The 19,362-nt window shown below is 43.6% G+C and overlaps 1 long non-coding RNA gene across 2 annotated transcripts in view; it reads right to left on the minus strand.

Moving 5' to 3' along the window:
- Positions 1-2,738: 2,738 nt before the first annotated feature.
- Positions 2,739-19,362, minus strand: part of LOC138758202 (uncharacterized) — a 62,387-nt gene continuing 45,763 nt past the window's right edge. For both annotated transcript variants that reach the window (XR_011354212.1, XR_011354208.1), the window contains exons 2-3: positions 13,620-13,760; positions 2,739-9,667 (exon numbers count right to left, since the gene is read on the minus strand). This is a non-coding gene — a long non-coding RNA (uncharacterized lncRNA). The remainder of the gene's footprint in view (positions 9,668-13,619; positions 13,761-19,362) is intronic.

Raw genomic sequence — 19,362 nt, forward strand, 5'->3', positions numbered from 1 at the left:
CAATTGCAATCTTTCCACTGCACACTTCTAATGAAGGGTCCCAGTCTTGAAACATGAATTGTTTCCCTTTCCACAGATGCTGCCTGATCTGCTGAATGTTTCAGGCTGAATTTTCTATTTATTTCAGATTTCTAGGATATGCACTATTTGCTTTTTATATACTTTCTAGAGTTTAGAGGAATAAGAAAATATCTCTTCAAACTTACAACATTGTTAAGTAGGGGTACAATTTTTTCATCTCCAAGTGGGAGTTACAGTATCACAATACAGGATGACCATTCAAGACTGACATGAGAAAACAATTTCTTCATCTGATAGGCAGTGAACCTGTAGAATTCTCCACCTAAGAGGCCAATGGAGGTGTAGTTGCTGAATATATTCAAGACTATAGTTGATAGATTTTTACATATTAAGAGAATCAAAGGATGTGGATTAGTGCAGAGAAGTGGTGCTGTGGTAAAAGATAGCCACGATCTTATTGAATAGTAGCACAGGCGTCAAGGATATGCATCTATTGATCAAGTTCTTTTATGGCTGTAAGAGCTATTATCCAGGATAAGTACAGTCCATGGGCACACAGTCAATTTCATTCACCCTGCACAATGATGAGGTTACATGTTATTTATGTTGCTGTAATCACCAGAGGACTGGTTTACTCTCCTGTTTATTCGCAATTCCTGATACTTCAGACGCTGAAAACAGAGGAAGACTATTTCCTGGTGTCCTCATTTCAAACTAGTCATTATCTAAACTTCTGAATGGGGTATTTTTCCCACAAGACCCGCAATGGCAGAAAAACCACCCTATATCTAGGTTAGAGCCTTGTAACCATTCAAACCCAGAGCCTCTACTGTGCAGCTGCTGAACATGTTCTGCATTCTCCAAAAATTTCTTCTTTCACAAAGCCTATTGCTTATACAGTATGATGATTTGGCAGTGTAATATGGAACAAGAAAAATTATGACAAATGGACCTTGCTGACCAACCTTCTCTGACAACTCCCAAGGCCGATCAAAGGCAGTTTCATGGAGGATAGTTGCTATTCCCTCAATCCCTGCTCCCAAAGGTTAATCTGCCTTTCTGCCTACTCTTGCCCCACCAAACTAGTTTCATCCTACCTTGACTCTATCTTTTCTCCCCAGTCCAATCCCTCCCCACCTACATCCACAACACTTCACATGCCATTCATCTCCTCAATTACTTAAAATTCCCCAAATCGGACACCCTCATCTTCATGATAGATGTCCAATCTCTTTATACCTCAATTCCCCCACACAGAAGGTATGAAAGCACTTCGCTTCTTCTGGGACCAAAGACCCAACCAGTCATCCTCTACCACCTCCAACCTCCACCTGGTAAGTGAGTACTTGTCCTCACTCTAAATAACTTCTCCTTCAGTTCATCTCACTTCCTCCAATTTTAAGGAGTAGCCATGGGTACACATATGGGACCTAGCTATGCCTGCCTGTTTGTAGGTTTTGTGGAGCAATCCATGTAAGCATACACAGGCAAGACCCCCCTTCCAACTCTTCCTCTGGTATATCGACAACTGCTTAATGCATCCATGATGAGCTTGTCAATTTCATCCACTTCGTGTATAACTTCCATCCTGATCTCATATTCACCTGGTCCATCTCTGATAACATTCTCCCCTTCCAGGATCTCTCTAGGCACTTTCAAACAGGGAAAACACCCATTTGTAAAGGCAGAGATTCTTTGCCCTGAATGTGCTGTGGCCGGCTCTGAGGTGCAAATTCCAACCCTTCTTGGGGAAGGATAATCAGCAGAGTGGTGCGCTCTGCTGCCTGACCTGAATACAAGCAGCTGATTAGGGGTGGACTGATGATGTCATCAGCCTGTGACCCATCTCCCCACTCGCCCCTCTCCCTCCATGACCCCCTCAAGGCAGAGGCGGTTCTCTCAGTTCCGGAGGGTCCCTTTTGATATCATCAATGGGGTCTTTCTTTATTATCGTTCGATCTTTGGTAAAACATGTGTTTGGTAGAGTTATGATTTTACCTGAAATGACTAAATTTGAGACTTTCTTTTTGAAGGTACCAGAGAAGGGTTATATTTCAGTTATGTATCAAATATTGCAGGATGGTATGGATAAAAAGGTTGGGATAAATCTAAAGGTAAATGGGAAGTGGAGATTGGTTTTATTTTTTCTGAGGATGATTGGTCAGATATTTGTCATGATAGTGTAACTAGACTGATAAATGCAGGCTATGCAATGATTAATTATAATTTTTTACATCAATTATATTTAACACCTGAAAAATTGAAAAAATATGGTTTTCAGGAATCAGATTTGTGTTTTAGATGTGGTAACGCTGTTGAACCTTTTTTCATGCAGTTTGGTCATGTATCTATATACAATCTTTTTGGAAGAAAGTACGATTGTTTCTGGAATACCTGTATAAGATTAAAATACCTTTAGATCCAACAGTATTTTTATTGGGTAGTTTGCAACCTCTGAAAGGTCTGGGATTAGATAAATTTCAACTTGCTTTTGTATATCCAGCGCTATCTGTAGCAAAAAAATATATTGCTAGTACGTGGAAAGATATGAATATGACTGATATTAATAGATGGCATAATGAGATGAAATATTGCTTAATAATGGAAAAAATCACATATGTTTCGCATGATAATTATAGTTTTTTTATTAATAAGTGGTTGTTATATTCAGAATATCTACATTTTAATTTACATTGATTAGATCTTAATATGTATGTTTCACTTTTCGTTATTTTTTTTCTTTATGGCTCTCCTTAGGAGAGTTGGCTGAAAGGGGGGGCGGGATTTCCTTTTTTTTTCTTTTTTTCTTTTTCTTTTTTTATATATATGAAATATAACATTCATGCTTTGTTTATTGTTATATATGTTACTTATTATCTGTATTTTGAACAAATAAATAAAGTTAAAAAAAAATCAATGGGGTCTCGGTCTTCCAGAGACAGATGGACAAAATGGTCTATGAATACAGGTTGAAGGCCACCTTCCCTTATCTCGACAACGTCACCATTTGTGGACACTTTTTGGAAGACCATGACACCAGCCTCCAGAGGTTTATTCACACAACCAAGGCCCTGAACCTCACGTACAACTTCAGTAAGTGTGAGTTCTGGATGAAATGTCTAGTGATCTTTGGCTATGTGGTGGAGAATGACATCATTGGCCCTGACCCCAATTGAATGTGCCCCCTGTTAGACCTCCTGATCCAGAGGACCATGAAAGCTTTAAGGAGACGCCTGGGGTTCTTCTCCTACTATGCCGAGTGGGTCCCTCACTGCGCGGGTAAGGTCCACCCCCTCTTAATGTCCACATCCTTCCTATCGTCAGCCAAAGCCCAGGCAGCTTTCGACTACATTCAGAGCTACATCACAAAAACCATGCATGACGTGGATGAGAACGCACCCTTGCAGGTGGAAAGTGTGAAATATAAAGTGTTCACAATCACTTCTGTAGAGACAAAGTCTTGAAGAACAGGTTCTGCTTTATTTCGAGTCTGCAGAGTCAAGTGTCCCTGGTCTGGAGACACACAGGAGGTTCAGAATCATCACTCCTTTGTACAGTCTCATGCTCAACATCACCCCACCTTCATTTACCTTCTTCCAATCAGAATCCCAATACATTACAACATTTTCCTTCTCCCTTCCATCAATCCAGGTATCACTCAGTTCCTCCCTCTTCATACATCGCATGTTATGTTAATTAGTTCATTCCCTCTTTAGGGGCATCTAAGTTAATATTCATGTCTCTATTAAGCTATACTGTCTACTCTCAAGCTCTAATTTACATACTTTGCATTCCAAAACTTTTCACAGAATGGTGCGGGTTTAATCACTTTCAACTATTTTTCACAATTCCTCCTTTTTTCTCTTTAACATGTATTTATGATTAAACTGCATTATTGTTCACCTTTTTTTTCCTCAAATTGTTGTGACATGAGTTGAATTTGTCGTTGTTCATCTGCCATGGGGTTTTTAAATACCATCTGCTTCGCTCCAGTAGCTGAGCAAATTAATCTAGTGATAATACATCACTAGGATGGCTAATCCAATAAATAAGCCCACTAGAATTATTAAACCATATATAGCACGATACATTAACCATGGGCCCCAACCTCCGAAATTCCAATCTCCCCATGCACCTCCTTTTTTTATATTGGTCTCTAGCCTCCTGGATCTTCTCTCTATACTTTTTAATATGGACCGCCAAATCCGAGATATTAGCTGATTCATCCGGGATGTATGTGCAACATTCAGAGCCAATTAAAGCACAGCCCCCCCCCCCCCTTTCTGCTAAAATAAAATCAAGGGCCATGTGTTTTTGGAGGACTGTAAGTCGCATGGTGGCCATTTCTGTAGTTATTGTCCGGACTTGGGATTGGACTTCCCCAAGCACCAGGTCCATATCATTTGCTAGTTCATCTAGGGTGGCTGCTAATTCTTGAATCTCAACCCCAGCTCATGCGGCTCCATATGTCGGGAAAAATGTCCACATGAGATGATCGCCTTATGGGGCGAGACTAGTACAGGTAGCTGGTTAAGAACATGGACATGGGGAATTAAGTAGGCCAGGTAACAACATCCACTCCAACCTTTAGGTGTACAGGTCAATTTAAACCCTTTTGTCCAATTCCAACATTCCTTTTCCCCAGGTAACCATGAATAAATTTTACGTCTGCACACCCAATATGTGCTACTTACAGGCTGCGGGATTCGCAGTCATGTGACGGTCCAATTCTGCATGCAATTGGAAACTCCTAGTTAGTTCCTCAAAATGAAGCAACACTCCAGACTGAGTAATTACTGACTTTGTTGGTTTTGGTTGTATAGACGACCCTTTGTATTTATCTTCAGTAGTTGGATCATTGTTGCTGGGCATGGTATATATATCAAATAATTTGTGTAGGGAAAGAGGGACTGCTATTAAGGGAACTCCTGACTTGCCATGGTGTGGTATTTTCGCACATACCCAACAATCTGTTTGATTTTGGTTCTTAGCATAATTAGTACATAGAGAGATAAAATAATTTTTAGGTTCAACAAGCAAACCTATGATATGTATAAGTACAAATTGTAATAGTAAGAATAAAAGTTTCATTATTGTAGTTTTCTTTTCTGTCCCTTTTTACTCCTCTTTCCTTCCTTCTGTGGCTGGTGGTGGGTCCACTGGTCCCTTTATTCTTGAAGGATGTGTCCACCCCTTTTCCTTCGTTCAGACCACTGTTTCTGTGATCAACAGTACTAGATATGGTTTGTTCCACCGGGGCTGAAGCTTTTCTTCTTTTCACGATTTGATCAGGACCCAGTCACCAGCATTCACAGAGTGGATAGGGAAATCCAGAGGGGGGCTCTATGCCAGCAGACCCTTAGCTTTTAAATCTGCAAGAGATCGAGAGACTGCCAGTAAATAGTTCCTTAAAAACACATCATTACTTTCGACTGTAGGTATTCCTTCTACCCGCCCCAAATATGGGAATCCAAATAACATCTCGTAAGGGGATATACTAATGTCTTGTCGTGTGGCTGTCCGAATTCTGAGAAGAGCTATCAGTAAGTTCCCCTTCTGATGTCCTGGTACATGTACTGTGGCAATTCTTTCTGGTTTGATTAATGCTTCTAAAGTCTTTTCAGTTAGTTGCTCATGAGCTATTTCTTTTCCTCTTGCTGTTATCATCCCTTATTCTTTCCAAATTTTCCCAAATGTGTGTACCACTCCAAACGCATATTTCAAATCTGTATATATGGTACCTTCCTGCCCTTCCAACAGTTCCAGGGCTCTCATTAGGCTATACAACTTGCAGGACTGAGCGGACCAGCTGCCGGGCAGACGCCCAGTTTCCACTTCAGTTCTGGTAACTCCATCAACGATTGCATATCCACTGTATCTCTTCCTAACTATACAGCTTGATGATCATTCTATGAACCACCGTTGTCCTTCCGAGAGGGGTTCCTCTTCTAAGTCATCTCGACATTTTGTTTGCAGCTCGATCACCTCGCTACAGTTGTACCCTGAGTCCTCTGGTTCTTTATCTTCTCCTGACGAGTACAAGAACTGTGAAGGGTTCAGACTTTTATCTGTACAAATCGCTAAGTCATCTTTTTCCATTAAGATTGCCTCATACTTGAAAATTCTTGAGTCTGTCAACCATCTGTGAAACTTCTGAGTTAAAATGGTTCTGACAGTGTGAGGAGTGAACACAACCAGACTCCCTCCAAAGGTAAATTTTCAGCTTTCTTCCACTAATGCTGCGGTGGCTGCTACTGCTTGAATGCATTCTGGCCACCCTGGTGACACTGTGTCCAATATTTTTGAGAGGAATGCCACAGGTTGTCTCTGGCCTCCTCTTTTCTGAGCTAGCACTCCCAAAGCTATCCCTTTTTCCACATTTACAAACAAGTGGAAAGGCTGATTAATATCAGGCAAAGTCAAGACTGGAGCATTAATCAAGTCTTTCTTCAAGCGATTAAATTCCTGCTGTTCCTCTAGGTTCTACTCCACATTTTCTTTTTCGCTTCCTAGTTTTTCATACAAGAATCAGACTTTCTGTGCGTATTTATCTGTCCACAGTCGGCAATACCCAATTAATCCAAGGAACTTCCTTATCTCCTTTTGATTTTTAGGTATAGATAGACCAGTGATACCAGCAATTCGTTCAGGTCCGATTCTCTTTTTCCCTTGGCTAATCAAGTGTCCCAAATACCTCATTTTCTGTTTGATGAATTGCAGTTTGTTCTTAGGAACTCTTAACCCTTTCTCTCCCAAGAAGTTTAACAACTCAATAGTGGATTCACAAACGTCATTTTCCTTTGTTCCTGAAATCAACAGATCGTCTTCATACTGTATTAACTGTGTTCCTGTAGTGCTTGGGTGTTCTAATACTTGCTCTAAAACTTGTCCAAATAGATTGGGAGATTCTGTAAACCCTTGGGGAAGGACTGTCCATCAATACTGCTGTTTTCTTCCCGAGTGAGGGTCCTCCCACTCGAATGCAAACAAGTCCCGACTATTCTCATCCAAGGGGCAACTCCAAAAAGCATCTTTCAAATCTACAACACTAAACCACTCGTGTTCTGGGGGTATTCAATTTAATATGTTATAGGGGTTTGGGACTACTAGATGTTGTGCCTGAACAGTCTTCTTTAATTCTCGTAGATCCTGGACCAAGTGGAAAGTCTCATCCGTTTTCCGTACAGGGAGGAAAGGGATGTTATAAGGGGACATGCAACTTTCTAGCATTCCATCTCACAGCAAATTTTTAATAACCAGCTGAAGGCCTCTTCGTCCTTCTACCGCAATAGGATACTGTTTCACCTGTACTGGCTGGAATCCCTCCTTTAGGGTTATTTTGAGTGGGGTTATTTGCAGTCCTCCCGTTTCCCTCTCCGGCCCAGACACAGTCCTCAATGTCCTGGATATCCTCTTCCCTCAATGGGTACAATTTCACCATTATACGTCCTTCCACTGGAGCGGTACCGACTCCTAGTCTAATTTGCAGATCTAGTCCCATAAGATTCACCCCAGCTTGAGGAACCAGAATCAGGTCTTCAATTGCTTCCCTGTCTTGATACTTCACACGGACCCCCTTGATCAGAGGGGTCTTCATGACTCTCTCCCCTACTCCCAATACCTTTAATTGTGGACTAGTAAATCTAACTCCCTCTGGTATAATGTTTAATGATGATCTAGTGGCCTCTGTGTCCACCAGAAAAACGGCATCCTCTTTGTTGGGTCCCACCTGGAAGAAACCCCTGATACCTTTAATCCTCCCCAAAAGTCATCAGAGGGATCGCATCCCTTTCCCTCTTTAATTCGGCACATTCCTGTTTGAAATGTCCCACTTTCCCACAATATTAACACCCTGCCTGCTGGGGTTACCCAAAACTCAAGTACATCAACATAATAACAACCGGAACATTTTCATCGCTTAATTTCTCTATCAGAGGCATCCCTCTGGTGGAGTCTAATCTCCTGGATGGAAGGTATAAGGCTTGTTGAGGAGGACTCATGTTGAACTAAATCTTTGGGGTCCCAAAGATAACCCTTTACATACTTTATCTGCTGCCTCATTAAGTTAACAAATCATCTCTTTATCATGGGTATGTGCTCAATTTTAAATTGCAAACAAATTGGTATCTTGTGTGGCTCCTTTAAGAGTATTTCTGGCTGTCTTCGTTTTCTGCTCTTTAGTATTCTGCACAAACTGGCTGCGTTATCTCTTCTTCTGGGCTTCCTGACAATTTGCCTGGCTGGAATCTTATGTTTTTATGCTGAGTTCTCTCTGTCCTCACTGAGAACAGCTTAATTTTTAAACTGTGCAAATGCAGACAAATGTGTTTTAACAAAAGCTTCTAGAATTTTCCACAGACTTTAAATCTTAACTTCTTTTTTACAGTGGCCGGATGATTTATCATGGCTCTGGGTTCGACCACTAAGAGTATCCAAAAATACTTTGGGTATTGCTGGCTAGGGATCTAGATACAGGCAGATGAAATGCTAGTGATGGTCCTTAGGGGGTCCCCGAGGAGTACTCGGGGTCACTCGTCTCTCCCTCCTCCATCATCCTTAGGACTTCCATTTGACTATGTAGTCTTTGTTTATCCTCCTGTGCAGGAGGCTTCTTCTGCCTACCCTTTGCTTTTTTCCTTTCCTGATTTTCCCTGTCCTGCTCCTTTCTATGTACACATTCTTTCTGGAGGACATTCCTAGGTTTAATGTCCCCCCTTCTGCCAGTTTTACAGCGTTAGTTTGGCAACCTGCAAGCCTTTCTCTTTTCTTTCTTGTGCTAACAGGCACCACTTTCCAATGAGCTCTTTAATGAATTCATCATCCCAAGTATCCCCCCATTGGACTCTCTCTCCTGTTGGTGATCCTTGGGAGGGATATCACCAGCATCCTGGTGAATCTCCCCTCCCCTCTGACTATCATACGGCGGGGGCAGGTTCTTCAAAGGATTCCAGGGAGGTACGTCTTCCTCCTCATTTTTTTCACAGCAACCTTGAACAATTCGGTCACTCGGATCCAACACGCTGCATAATCTGACTCCTCCAGGTCTGGAGGGCTTCTTTCATTTACGAATAAATTTAATTTCTGACATATCCAATCTTCATCTGACCCCAGTTGGGGCCACAAAACCAAAGACCGCAGAATCAGAGTCTGAGGCCATTTGTAATAACAACATTTTATCATAGTTTCTTAGTCTTTCCCTGGGTCCTTCCCTGACCCCAGTTTCCTAACATCTGCCCCAACGGACTATCGGGCGGAATGTCAATCCTGGGACCCCCCACTCTGGAGTCCCTTCTTCTCTCGGGTACTCTTATTACCCTTATCCCTGTAAGATCACTCACTCCTGACAGAATCCCAGTCACCTGAGTAGTACTTAATAGTCAATTTTTCTTACCTGGGTCTCGTGCACGAGAGTTGCCCCGACTGAACCATTCCTCCTACGGGAGTCCCTTCATTCTGTTCCACTCCCTCTACCAGTGCTTTCCTAGGTCCTGTTCTCCAGAGTCTCCTATCCGGATATCATTCGCTCAAACCGCTGACGGCAAGCAAGGAAATCAGAGACCACTGAAATCAGTGGGGTGTACCTTCTCGTTCTTCGATGGCCAGTCGCCAAGTGGTGGGAGTTGAGGATCCCGGACGAGTACCCAAGCTTGTGAAATATAAAGTGTTCACCATCACTACTCTGGAGACAAAGTCTTGGAGAACAGGTTCATCTTTACTTTGAGTCTGCAGAGTCAGGTGTCCCTGGTCTGGAGACACACCGGAGGTTCAGAATCATCACTCCTTTGTACAGTCCTGCGCTCAACATCACCCCACCTTTATTTACCTTCTTCCAATCAGAATCCCAATACATTACAACATTCTCCTTCTCTCTTCCATCAATCCAGGTATCATTCAGTTCCTCCCTCTTCATACATCGCATGTTATGTTAATTAGTTCATTCCCTCCTTTGGGGCGTCTAAGTTAATATTCATGTCTCTATTAAGCAAGCGCAGTACTAGCTATAGACTACCTTATGTCACTGTACCAGCCTGAACCAGATCCTTGCATCCTTGGGGCTCGAGGTAAGAAGGGGCCCACTAGCTAGTACTGTCTACTCTCAAGCTCTAATCTACATACTCTACATTCCATCACTTTTCACGGAATGGTGCGAGTTCAATCACTTTCAACCATTTTTCACAAAAGCGATGCCTCTGACGTAGCTCTGGCCATTACCTTTACCCAGGCGGGCAGGCCGGTGCCTTTTCCTCCTGCACCCTACAAGGCCATGAGCTTCGGAACCCATCTGTGGAGAAAGAGGCTCAAGCTATTGTAGAGGCCAGCAGGCATTGGAGGCATTACCTGGCCGGCAGAAATTTACACTGCTCACTGACCAACAATTGGTGACATTCATGTTTAATAATGCAAAAGGGGGAAAAATAAAGAATGATAAGTTTGCTAGGTGGAGGATCAAACTCTCCACCTATAATTACAACAAAGCAAACAGGCCAGGTAATCTCAATGAACCTCCAGATGCCCTGTCAAGAGGAAGCTTTGCCTCTGCACACACCGGCCAATTGCAGTCACTGCACGATGAGCTTTGCTACCCAGACATCACCCGCATGGCTCATTTCATCAACCTGCCCTACTCCATTGGGGACATTAAGGAAATGACTGGGTCCTGCCAGGTCTGCGCTTACCAGGTGCAAGCCGCACTTCTACCACCCCAACAAAGCACACCTGATAGGCATCCCGCCCTTTCGACAGACTCAGTGTCCATTTCAAGGGTGCCCTCCCTTCCATCAACAGAAACATGTACTTTCTCAGTGTTATTGATGAGTATTCACATTTTCCGTTTGCCATCCCCTGCACAGACACAACCATCACCACAGTCGTCAGGGCCTTGCATTCTGTTTTCACCCTGTTCAGGTATCCCAGCTTATCCATAGCGGCATGGGCCCATCATTTATGAGCAAAGAGCTACACCAGTATCTGCTCGTAAGAGGCATTGCCTCAAGCAGGATGACGCTACAACCCCTGGGGGAGCAGACAAGTTGAAAAAGAGAATGCGACTGTATGGAAGACTATGAATTAGCTCTCTGTTCCAAAGGCCTTGCAGACTCACACTAGCAAGAAGTCCTACCCATGGGGCTCCACTCCATAAGGTCGCTCCTCTGCACTGTGACCAAAGCATCTCCTCACGAGCTTATGCTTATGTTCCAGAGGAAATCCATGATGGGACTAATTTCCCAGCTTGGCTAATGGCACCAGGGCCAGTCCTGCTGAGAAAGCATGTGAGGAGGAGCAAAACAGACCCCCTGATCGAGAGGGTGCACCTGCTGCATGCCAACCCAACGTATGCCTGGATGGTATAGCCTGAAGGCAGAAAGGACGCCGTCTCGATCAGAGACCTGGCACCCACCAGAACTAAGGGTCCGATGCCTCAAGTGTGCCAGGAACTACCAAGTACTTCACTCAGGGTCCCAGTGGACCAATCCACCCCACGACCTGAGCCGGAGCCCTCTAGACCCACTGACTCTGTACCACAGGGGGTCCAGTAAGTTCGGGAAGCCCAAAGTCCTCCAGTATTGCAGCTCTCAACCAGAATTACCAGACCCCCTGGCAGACTTAACTAGTAAATATTTTTAAAGCATTAGTTTTTTTTGAATGAATGGTTTTTCACCCACAGGCTCAATTCTGAAGGAAGGGGTGAATGCAGTGAATTGGAATTCACTGTCTATGTATTGTTCAGATGGCTGGCTCCACCTCACCTACCCTAATATAAACCCTGGTTTTCCTGCCTTACCTCAGATTCACCTGAGGACTATTGTGTCGACTGGCCATTGATTGTAGGCAATTAAAAGCATGTTTGTACTCCTCGCTTGCCTCTGAGTGCATTCAGTCACATTACACTGGCAAAAGACACAGTTTGCTCTAACTATGGGAAGAAAGGACATTATGCAAAGGTAAGTACAAGTCACCCCAACCCAGCAGTGCCATGTTCAAACCGTGGGGGGTGCCATCTTGGATACCGCCATCTTGCAACTTTCAACTGCAGCAAGTGACCCGACACTGACCTCCATCATGCTGGATCAAGGTAGTCTTCACCAACTTGCCAGATCAATGATGGATATCCAGGTAACCAGTCATGTGACGAGCTGCCTGTTCGATAGTGGGAGCACAGAGAGCTTCATCCACCCTGACACGGTGCAGTGATACTCCTCCGTAGTTAAGCCAGTGAGTCACAAAGTCTCCTTGAACTTAAAGTCCTATATGGCGGATGTCCGAGGCTACTTCGTAGTGATCCTGACCATGTGGGGCACAGACTACAAAGACTTTAAATTCCTGGTGATGTCACAGCTCTGTGCTGCCATGTTACTGTGACAATGGAGTACGATGGGCCCCACCTCCACCCGCCCCACCTCCACCCAAACTCTCAACTCTCAAGATCACCTCTCCACCACTGTTCACTAACCTCACTCCCATCTGTAAACCCATAGCCACCAAAAGTAAGGCGGTACAGTGCCAGGGACAGGGCCTTTATTAGTACATGGCATGTTACCCCAGCCCTAACGGATGTCAGACTTGTTGCCATGCATCCACCAAACCAACACTGACGACTGCATACAGGCACCCCAAACCGTCCAGGTCCCCATTGTTGTGATGCAGCCGTAGCTGGTACTACAAAGGTCACAACGGCAGATCAGACCATCTAAAAGACTAAATTTATGATAACATCTAATGCACTTCACCCCGCCAAACTCTTTTTAAAAACAAGGGGTGAATGTGGTAAACAACTCTCTAGGCACGTCCATTGGCTGTGTATCTGCGGCTCCTCCCACAGACTCCTGAATAATGGTGACTGTTCCACTGCCCCCTCCCCAGTACAGGACATTTGACCAACACGGACGTTCCTCCATTCTATTGTGAATAAAAGCCTGTCAGTTTTACATAACTTCCAGTATTTTGGAGTTACTGATGGTGCATCAATGAGTATTTCAAACAGACTGTATTGATTAAATTGTCTTCCTGTGACTTGCAACTTTGAACAAGCAGAGTGGGTGGTGAGATGATTACTTGCTGAAAATGCCCAGCCCCAGTATGGTGACATTTGTCCCAGAACCAGCCAGCTAAATGTTCATGGTAAGCAACTGGTAACTCAACCACTTGTGAGGGAGGAATAGTGAAAACTGTAGGATAAAAAATATAAGATGGTATATTTTATTGTACAATGTAATAGAATCAAATACCTATTGTTAAATGTGATTAGATACTTCCTATATTAAAAGTGGCCTTCTCTGCTTTGGTTTGGGTCATTCATGCATATGTACATCTGGACTTTGGTGAGCAATGGTAAATGTGAATAGAGCAAGCTCATACAATCATACAGGAGTTTGTGTTGCCACATCTCAGGAACGAATGAAAATGGTCGCAATGATGGGTTGCCTGTATGGTCAGGGGTGGGGTGGGAGAACAATTGTCGCACGTAGAGTATAGGCATCTTACTGTGGGGAGGCGACTTTGTAATCACTGAGGTGGTTAGGAGAGGGTGTGACTTCTTCTCAAAGTGGATCTAATGTACCATGACAACCCTTTCCATCTGATCAATGTGTACTCTTTACCTGTGCAGAGTGAGAGGATGACTGTCTTCCAGTAGCTCCTTCCATTGCTAGTGAAGCCCAGGCTGGTAGCCCTGGCTGGTGACACACCTATATCTTCGATGCGGTTGGGCTGACAGCAGACTGGACAGCTCCTCCGGACTCCTGATGGAGACAGTAAAGGATGCAAAGATATGAAATGCCTTCAGCAATCCTGCAGGTGGAGCACAGCTGCAGCCCACTTGGTTGAAATGAGATGGCTCAACTTGGTCTTGGATAGACTACTTGGTTATGAAGGCCATTATGGTCATGCTGGTGTTCTTCTTCAACCACTGCCTCCTTTGAGCCTCCTGTTAACTACAGGAGGGCCAGAAGATGGACAGGAGAATATGGAAGCTGAATGTGAAGTTGCTGGCCCCAAAGAATGTAGATGAACAAAAGAAGAAATATGCTTGTTGAAGAACCATGAAACTCTTCTTTAACTCCCCAGTGAACTGGTGGGAAGTGGCCAAGGATAAGGCCAAGAGGTTTTTATCCTCAAAGATGTTTAGAGAGCAGGACAGAAGCAGAGGGAACTGAGGCTGACCTGCATCAACTCAACTTCTGAAGTTAAGAAGGGTGGATGTGAGAGAGGAACTCTGAGTAGTGAAAAGCCAGCAAGTCTCACTATTTACCATGAAGTCTTCCAAGATAACAGATCCTTTTATGGCAGTGGTTGTCAAACTTTTTTCTACTCACATACCACCTTAAGTATTCCCAATGTCATAGATGCTCTGTGATTAGCAAGGGATTACTTAAGGTGGTATGTGGGTGGAAAGAAAAAGTTTGAAAACTACTGTTTTATGGCAAACTCCATAGAAAGAATGGCCTCCAGAACTTTCAAATCTTTAACACAAAGATAGACAACAGCAAGTGGAAGAGTCTGGACCAGCCTATTACCCCGGGAGAGCTGACGGACTCCATCTGTTCCTGTGGAACAGTGAAACTCCTGGAAGTGATTGCTTACCGGCAGAATTCTACATGGATCTATGGGACTGGATGGGCCCAGACCTGCTGGGTGGATACAACAAGATGCTCCTAGCGGGCAGCATGTCAGACTCCATGAGGAAAGGCACCATCATTCTTGTTATATAGGTCAGTCTTGAATTTGCTCAGTTCCCTCTGCTTCTGTCCTGTTCTCTGAACATGTTTGAGGATAAAGAGCCTTGATGTTCTTCATGATCACTTCCCACCAGTCAAAGTGTTTCACGGTTTTCCAACCAGCGTACTCTTTCTTTAGTTCCTCTACATTCTCTTGGGTCTGCAACAGAAGGGGGAGGAGGATATCAGGAATTGTAGACCCATATCATTGTATAACATTGACTACAACATCCTGTCCAAAGCCATGGCCAATCAAGTTAACCCTGTCCTGGGGCAGGTGATCCATCAAGACCAAATCTGCATGCTTCTGAGCAGGAAACTCTCTGACAGCCTTGCTCAGAGATACTATTACCTATGTGCAGGACAGTGGGTTGGACACCTGCCTGGCCAGCTTAGACCAGGAGAAGGCTTTTGACTAGATTTTGCACATGTGCTCTCCAAAATGGGCTTTGGGGTTGGAAATCAAAATTGGATTAGATTTTCGACAGGCAGTGGAGACTCTCAGGTCAAAGCCTCCATGTACATGAACAATGTCGCCATCTTCTGTTCAGACTGATCAGCATCTGTGGCCATTTTGAGTCTGCAGCAGGTGCTGTGGTAAACTGAAAGAACGAGGCAATGCTCTTCGGTAACTGGTCTAACCAGTCCACCATACACCTCATAGTCAGATCTCACTATGTGAAGGTGTTGGAGATCTGGTCTGAAGGTCCCAAGCCTTGCAACAAAAATTGATCAGAGCAGATTGTAAATTTTCACCGAAAATTAGGTCTATGTGTGCGGCGCTCACTCTCAATAACAGGGAAGATCCTGGTTATCAGGTGCAAGGTTCAAAGTTCAATTATCAAATTTATTGTCTGAGGACATAAGTGAGATTCTTTCCCTTGTGGGCTAGGCCAAATTTCTATTTATCGGTATCTGTAAATGGTTCTGAAGTTAAAAGATATGAAAACAAAGAAAGGATGAAACAGCCGATCAGCACACTTTCCATTGCATATCTGCAGAAGTTTGCCAAGGTTTCCGAGGACATATCGAACATCTGCAAATCCCTGAGGAAGTAGAGATGCTGACGTGCTTTCTTCACAATTGAATTCATATCTTGAGTCCAGGAAAGGCCCTCCAAGAGAGTGATTCCCAGGAATTTACATTTGATGACCCTCTCCAACTCTAATCCCCCAATGATCACTGGATAATGCACCTCTGGTTTTCCCTTCCTTAAGTTTACAATCAGTTCCTTGTTTTGTTGACATTGAGTGTGAGGTTATTGTAAGTACACCATTCACCCGCACTGTCATTCTCCCTCCTGCATGCTAACCCGTTGCACCTTTTATACAGCCCTTTACTCTGGTAGTGTCAGCAAATTTGTAACTGGTGTTGAGGTGCTCTCAGTACTGCTGTGCATGGCACAAATGTAACCCATCCACCACACCTCCATCCTAGTAGTCACCAGTCTTTCATCTTATATAGGGATGCAAGATGGAAAGGTCCAAAGGATCAGCATGTACAAGTCACTAGACAATGGGGGCATAGGCATACCCAATATGGCCCTTATCCTGATTACTACCTTCATCAGGATGTGAGTGGAACCAAAGTACAAGGGCACTAAGTGCTGCTATGTGTTCAGGTTCTACCTGTCCCAGGTGTTGTGAAGAATGAGCCTGGCCTCATTGCCATGCAATGGTCCAGTCAGCTGGACTTTGCCACACTACCTGACCTTCGTGGAAAAGTTTTTCCGAACACCTTTGAACAAAAGACTATCAGGCAGTAGTTGCCACAGACCTGCATATACTGAGATCGAGGAATTAATGGATACAGAGGGGTGGTTCCCTGAGCAGACCATTCAGGTCATCTGATGGAATGCCTCATCGCCAGGGCTCACAAGCATGAACCAAGGGTTGGCCTGTCTTGGACTGAGAGGTGCCCTCCCAATCAGATCCTTCCTGTACAATTGGAACATCACCCAGAATGCACGTTGCCCTGAGATGACTGCAGTGGATTGAAGATGGTCTTTGCAGAATGCAGATTTGCTAAAAGTGTGTGTAGAAGGGTCAAATCATCCTTGTCACAGTTCATCCCCAGCAGCAGCGTGTCAGTTATTTACAATATATATCAATGACTTAGATGAGGGGATAAAAAGCAGCATCTCAAAGTTTGCAGACAACACAAAGCTGGGTGGCAGGGTTAGCTGTATAGAGGATGCAGGGTGAATTGGACAAGTGAGGTGAGTGGGCCAGTGCATGGCAGATGCAATATAATGTGGATAAATGTGAGGTTATCCATTTTGGAGGAAAAAACAGGAGAGAAGATTATTACCTAATGTTTGATTAGGAAAAGGAGAGATGCAATGAGACCTGGGTGTTTCTGTACACCAGTCATTGAAAGTGGGCATGCAGTTACTGCAGGCAGTGAGGTTCCTGGGGACCCACAGAGTCAGATATCCAGAAGTGCTCGAATACCATTAATTTGTTGAAAGAAGCACTTTGGACTGCCTGAAACCTGTTGGTCTTTCAGTGCACAAAGATGTCAGTGCTGGAATGCTACCCACTGGCATATTCCAGGCTGTAGGAGTATACAGAGTAAAACACAAAACTCTGTAGACACAGTGAATGAAATAAAGACACAATGCTGTAGAAACTCAGAGGGTCAAACTGCGTACTTTATATAGAAACATAGGTGTAGGAGTAGGCCATATGACCCTCAAGCCTACACCACCATTCATTTTGATCATGGCTGATCATCTACTCAGTACCCAGTGCCTACCTTCTCCCCATATCCCCTGATCCCCTTAGCCACAAGGGCCAAATATAACTCCCTCTTAAATATAGATAAGGAACTGGCTTCAACTACTTCCTGTGGCAAAAAATTCCACAGATTCACCACTCTCTGAGAGATTTTTTTTTCTCATCTCAGTCCTAGAAGTCTTCCCCTTTATCCTTAAACTGTGACCCCTGGTTCTGGTTTTCCCCAACATTGGGAACAACCATCCTGAATCTAGTCCATCCAATCCCTTAAGAATTTTATGTTCCTATAAGATCCCCCCTCAGTCTTCTAAATTTCAGCAAGTATAAGCCTAGTCGATCCAGCCTTTCTTCAAATGCAACTCCTGCCATCAATCTAGTGAACCTTCTTTGAACTCCCTCTATGGTAAGGATGTCTTTCCTCAGAAAAGGAGACCAAAACTGCAGACAGTAGTCTAGGTGTGGTCTCACCATAGGTCCTGTACAGCTGCAGTAGAACCTTTCTGCTCCTGTACTCAAATCCTCTTGCTATGAATGCAAACATACCATTCATTTTCCTCACTGCCTGCTGTGACTGCATGCCCACTTTCAATGACTGGTGTACAGAAACACCCAGGTCTCATTGCATCTCTCCTTTTCCTAATCAAACACTATTTAGGTAATAATCTTCTCTCCTGTTTTTTCCTCCAAAATGGATAATCTCACATTTATCCACATTATATTGCATCTGCCATGCACTGGCCCACTCACCTCACTTGTCCAATTCACCCTGCATCCTCTTAGCATCCTCTATACAGCTAACCCTGTCACCCAGCTTTGTGTTGTCTGCAAACTTTGAGATGTTGCTTTTTATCCCCTCATCTAAGTCATTGATATATATTGTAAATAACTGTAGACCCAACACAGAGCCCTGTGGTACCCCACTAGTCACTGCTTGCCATTCTGAAAATAACCCATTTATTCCTGTTTTCTCTCTCCCTCCCTTCTTAAAAAGTGGGGTTTACCCATCCTCAGGAACTAATCCAGAATCTAAAGAGTTTTGAAATTTTATCACTAATACATCCATTATTTCTTGGGCTGCTTTCTTAAGCACTCTGGATCCAGACTATCTGGCCCTGGGAATTTATCTGCCTTTAATCCCTTCAATTTACCTAACACAACTTCTCGACTTACATTTATTTCCTTCAGTCCTTCTCTTACATTAGATTCCTGGCCCCTAACTATTTCCTGAAGATTATTTATGTTTTCCTTAGTGAAGAAAGAACTAAAGTACTTAACTAAGAGTGACATTAAGTTGATGTGAATCAGGGCAAACCTCTCTTCCAATCAGAAGCTGGAACCAAAAGAAGTTGATTGTGGTTGCTAGAGGTCAATCATCTCAACCAAGGAGATCATTACAGGAATTCCTTAAATTGAGTTCACAACATTCTTAGATTGGGGGTGATCTTTTTTTTTTCTCTTTATATATATATATATATATATATATATATATATATATAAAAATGTTCATGTTCATGTTTAATTGCTGTAAAAAAGGAATTCCTCAGGGCAGAATTTTTGGCCAACTATGTTCAACTGCTTCATCAATGACTTTCTTTACATCACTGAACCACAGAAGCCTACAGCACAGAAAACAGGCCATTTGGCCCTTCTAGTCTGTGCCAACCATCATTCACTTGTCCCAATAACCTGCACACATTCCATACCCTCCAGACCTTTCCCATCCATGTATCTATCCAATTTATTTTTAAAACGCAAGATCAAGCCCACATTCACCACTTCAGATGGCAGCTCTTTCCACATTCCCACAATGCTCTGAGTGAAGAACTTCCCCTAATGACCCCCTAAACTTTTCCCCTTTTGGCTTAAAACTATGACCTCTTATATTTATC

The sequence above is a fragment of the Narcine bancroftii genome, chromosome 1 (genome assembly GCF_036971445.1).
Source record: "Narcine bancroftii isolate sNarBan1 chromosome 1, sNarBan1.hap1, whole genome shotgun sequence".
Lineage (NCBI taxonomy): Eukaryota > Metazoa > Chordata > Chondrichthyes > Torpediniformes > Narcinidae > Narcine > Narcine bancroftii.